This window comes from Schistocerca cancellata, chromosome 1, assembly GCF_023864275.1.
Source record: "Schistocerca cancellata isolate TAMUIC-IGC-003103 chromosome 1, iqSchCanc2.1, whole genome shotgun sequence".
NCBI classification, from domain to species: Eukaryota; Metazoa; Arthropoda; class Insecta; order Orthoptera; family Acrididae; genus Schistocerca; species Schistocerca cancellata.
Window position 1 is genome coordinate 156,276,658 of NC_064626.1, and position 5,343 is coordinate 156,282,000.

The window sequence follows — 5,343 nt, forward strand, 5'->3', positions numbered from 1 at the left end:
GCGCGCGAGTGTATACCCGTCCTTTTTTCCTCCTAAGGTAAGTCTTTCCGCTCCTGGGATTGGAATGACTCCTTACCCTCTCCCTTAAACCCCACATCCTTTCGTCTTTCCCTCTCCTTCCCTCTTTCCTGATGAGGCAACCGTTGGTTGCGAAAGCTTGAAATTTGTGTGTATGTTTGTGTGTCTATCGACCTTATATATAAAGAAAGATGATGAGACTTACCAAACAAAAGCACTGGCAGGTCGATAGACACACAAACAAACACAAACATACACACAAAATTCTAGCTTTCGCAACCAACGGTTGCCTCTCCTTCCCTCTTTCCTGACGAGGCAACCGTTGGTTGCGAAAGCTAGAATTTTGTGTGTATGTTTGTGTTTGTTTGTGTGTCTATCGACCTGCCAGCGCTTTTGTTTGGTAAGTCTCATCATCTTTCTTTTTAGATATATTATTCCCACGTGGAATGTTTCCCTCTATTATATATATATTTTACAGCTACAAGGAAAGCTAAGCTTTTACATATAACATTGGTCTTTTTTTTGCTTGTGTTACCCTTTAAGATACATCAAACACAAATGTGCCAGTAAAATTTAGATTACGACATAAATGCCTGGACTTCTGGGCCAAAAATTTTTCTATGTAGCTGGCCCTCAAATGGTTCAGTTTTGAATGAGGGTCAACTGTGAGTTAAAAAATTCATTGCATGTTCTCACAAGTAACACTGCGTAAAAGGAAATTTACTTTGAAAATAACTTTTCTCAAACCACCATTTGCAATATTTCCCCACAACTTATCAGAAACACGGTAATTTGAGCAGTTGCCAGAGAGCGACAGAAGACAGGCTTTACTGCACATGCACAGCTACGGTGACATAGGAAGCCTGTGCCTGACGATATACCTCTTGTGGCATTTCTGTTTGGAATTTCATGTGTAGTGAGGCATCAAGTGATCATGTGCGTAAGTGCGACATGTTGCTCGTAAGAGACATACAGAGTTATTTTATTAAGGGAAAATGTTTTATCATACCCTATACAGATAAGGAAACCAAAATTAGAAAGAAGTCCTTGGCACAACTTTCATTTCGAAACTATACAATGCAACTCAAAATACAATAATATTTTGCCATATTCTAACTTTGACACATATTTTCTTTTTTTAACATACTCTGCCATACTGTTACGTAGCATTTCCAATCATGTTTACATTCAGACACCACTGCAAAAAGCTAGTAAGAAAGAATACAAATTTCTTTGGGAAAAAAGTTGTTTGTATACACTGGAACTAAGAATAATGAGCTTTTCATGATTTTTTTCAAACTGTGTAAAAATTAACAAGGTTACTTATGAAGCCAAGACTGTGTGTAACTGGCAGTTTACATTCTACTCCAGGAGTAAATATAAAGTCTTGTGGCCGGTTACAATGATAAAACACCCTATGCTGCCAGTCTATATCCTATTGAAGAACAAGTTCTGTAAACTTCTGACATAAACAAAACAAATTTAGAAATAACATCAAGCCTAGAAGGAACTTGTGACCGAAGAACAATGCGTTTCACAGAAAGCAGATATGTAAAATTCTGCTAAAGCTTTTCAGTGAGGTTTTCAGGAAGCTAAATTTCTTGGAGTACCATTACCGTATTATCTCCTGTTTACTTTATTATGGTGTAGAGCTGTAAGTGCCAGAAGATGAAAATGTGCACTTGCAATTCAGTGACCAGTTGAAACTGGATAATTATGTGGAATGAAACACTTTTCAATTCAAATAAATTGACTGCCTCTGGAGAAAAGACATATAAAAACCAAATTTCTTCAGCAAAATGACCAAAATAACTTCATTGTTCCCGCAGTGCGATTAATGTTTGATTGCCAATAAAGTGGAAATAAAATAAAATCAGGAAACTGAAATTAATAACATATTTGTGTCTTCTATAATTATGTAAATGTATTTTAATGTAGTTGATAAATCCCAGCCAAATAGTCCCTTTTGTTTTCAATTGGTGTGAGAGCTGAAAACAGAGAGAGCACACCCTAATCACAAAATGTAAACACAGGCGATGTGGAGACTACTTCCCACTACAACTCTGCACATGAGCGAATCTGGAAGCTTGAACAAATCAGAAAAAAATTTTCCAGAGAGCAACTCGCTGCTTGCAGCTATACATCTAATAGCCACGCTTCCAAGCATCGAGAAGCGGGAGAAAGCACTGCTCATTTGCAACATCAGCTCTGCACATGTGCATGAGCCCACTGGCAACTGTTCAGACAAACCTAGTTTTAAACACTCATGATGCCACACTAATTGAAAGCAGTCTGATTTTATTAAGTACTGCATAGTCTTCATCCTAAAGCCTCTGACACATTTTGTTGTCGTCCAACATTTGCGTGCACACGATGTTTTTTTGTTGTAAATGGTGCATTTTCTTTGCAACTTACATTTCTTTTGGTGTTTTTTTCTCGTTTATGTTTTATTGCTGCAGTGCCAGGCTAAAGTGTAATTCTTTGTTCGTACATCAGTTCTTATCAGTCAAAATTACACATTTTTAACTCAAAACTAAAATGACGAAAAATTCCCCAGGTTTTTCCGTTTTCTCCTGGATGAAAAAATTCTCACATTTTTCCTGGATTTCCTGTGGCGTATACACCCTCAACACCCCACAAAAAAAAAAATTGTTGGTAATAATTCCAATGTATAGTTAGATATAGATATAATAATAATAATAATAATAATAATAATAATAATAATAATAATAATAATAAGTCCTGAGTGGAATAAAATAATGGAAGGAGTAAAGAGAACCACAGGTGACCACTCACCATATAGTTGAGGGATTTTGTGGTTGACAGGCACATACAAGAGGGTGAAAACTTTCTTAAGCTTTTGAACAACGCCTTCCACTTCAGCGCTAACTAACATGGAAAATACACACACTGCGCTAAGCAAAGTTTTTAAGTTACCCCTCAAACTCTCAACCATGTGGTGAGTCATTACCTTTATTTCTTCCATTATTAGTATATCAATTAACACATGTGCCATACAGCTTACCTACAATGTATATCTCTGTTGTCATTGTTTTAATACCAACTAGACTGCTGTCCAACAGCATGAGAATGAAACTCCTTAAAATAAGTGGTTGGATACTAAAATTAGTTACTTGAACAACATTTTAGTTTTATTCCAACCACATTACCACACATGAAGTGTGTATCAATAACATTTCTAACATCAAACAAATAAAAGTAATTCCATTTGCAACTGTTTAAGTGTGCATGGGATGAGATAATAATTTTCAATTCAAGCACAGCCTGGAACATTTTAAAGCAGAGATCTGTAGATCACCTTTCCAGTACCTACCTTTTCCATCAACAATGTATACTTTCCTTTTCACTGAGAGTGTACAGTATCATATATAATGTTAAATATGTAAACGTTTATAAACGCAGCTGCAGCTTATCAAGAAAGCCACAAACAATGAACATCTCATCCAGTACTATGAGATGCATTTATTCTAAACACAATAATTGTTTTGCCTAATTTTGCATTGTTGTTGACAATTAGGACCGCTGAGTAACACCTAAAAAGGAATATATTTGGATTCACAAGACTCGACAAATTTTAGTCGTCAACTTTATGAATAATGGGAAAGAAGAGACTGAAACCATCTGGTACATTTCCTATGCATGAAAGTCTTCTGTGTATATGTGCTCATAATATTGTTACATTCCATCCTGGATTTTCCACTGTCAATAATGTTACTAATATAGCATTCCCACATTTTGCTATCCAGGTAATAAATATCACAACAGCATTTTTAGAAATTCATATGATGAAATGCAGATGCAGAACAAAGGAAGACTTTGGTATCAAAGTAGTATCTGTATTCCTGTTGAAAAAAATAAAGACATAACAGGGGAATTGAAGCTTCAATTATTTACTATGTGATCTGAGCATAAAATCCATTTAACTTTGGTAGAGAAATATTATTGAAAATGTTTAACAGCTATCAATATATTTTAACTGTCACACTAGTGTAACAAAAATATTCAAATATTCATAAAAACTGCTTCCAGATCACACAAGTAAATAAATGTGACTTCAGAGTTGGTCCAGGGTACATATATCTGTGCTTCCAAAGACTAATGATGCTTGTACCAAAATCTGTCTTTAGTATGAACTGAATCTCAGTTTTTTTTTCTTTCAATAACATGTATAAAATTTTGATGTTTTGGATTCTGAAATATTTTAGAATGTTTTAGGCATGTATCAATTCAATATGAAAAACTCAACAAGAACCTTAAGCCTTTACAGCAATTTTGTAACAGTTTCTGCATGGTACACATTTGCACGAGACTTCAGAAAATATTCAACAAGACTGAAATTCAGGGCTCCACAAAAGTTCCTAATACCTGTTACATCCCTGCAATGACTTCTTTACACAAAAGACATGACAAATACAGCTGAGACGGCTGTTCACTTTTAAAACATGCCAGTTGGTAAAAAAAAGAAAAAAAAAGACTATATACATTTTTCACCACAAAGGGTCAACTGTAAAAGAATCCATATATATTCATTTATAACAAAAGGAGTATTATCACCTTAGGTGACACATGCTCCTCATAAAATGTATACATAACAAATCCAATTATTCCCGTTTTTGTATTATAATGATACAATGATTCCTGGTCATTGTTACCTCAAAGTTACACTAAACGGGAATGAAGAGACCAACTATTTGATCTTGCATTTGTATGCCTATATACAAAATAAATAATTTACTGCAAATCACAATAGCTGGCCTTTTCACAAAACTTATTACAATTCATCTGAAATTTATGATGAAATAGTGCAATAAATCTGTAGTTGTACTTGGGAAGAAGAAAAAGAGAAAGAGAGAGAGAGAGAGAGAGAGAGAGAGAGGGAGGGAGAGAGGGAGAGAGAGAGAGAGAGAAAGAGAAAGAGAGAGAGAGAGAGCGGGAGGGGGGGAGGGGAGAAAATAACAGAAAGAGACAGATAACATGACAGTGTCAACAGCAGCACAAGTAAACTTAGCCTGTGCTCAATTACAGTCTTTTTCTTTAAAAACGTTAAAATACACAAATGTGACTTAAAAAATGCCCGATGACTTAAAAATTTAATTGTTCTACAGCCAACCTCATATGATATTAACAATATTACACGGTTTCAGAACTAGAAGACATTACCTGTACAAAATGTACACTCTTTCAAATCAAAACAAATATATATATATGTATATATATTCACACAATTACACTGTCCTTTGTACACAGGCACACCCCGAGAGGTCAACTACGTGATGCCCTTTCTAGAGCAATAGTTTGTACTAT

The 5,343-nt window shown here is 35.1% G+C and overlaps 1 protein-coding gene across 2 annotated transcripts in view; it reads right to left on the reverse strand.

Annotated features, from left to right (window-relative positions):
• Positions 1-4,102: 4,102 nt before the first annotated feature.
• LOC126167518 (mediator of RNA polymerase II transcription subunit 13) overlaps positions 4,103-5,343 on the reverse strand; it is a 211,199-nt gene continuing 209,958 nt past the window's right edge. For both annotated transcript variants that reach the window (XM_049920483.1, XM_049920482.1), the window contains one exon: positions 4,103-5,343. This exon is cut by the window's right edge and continues 1,387 nt beyond it. The gene's annotated coding sequence lies outside the window, so the exon portion shown is untranslated.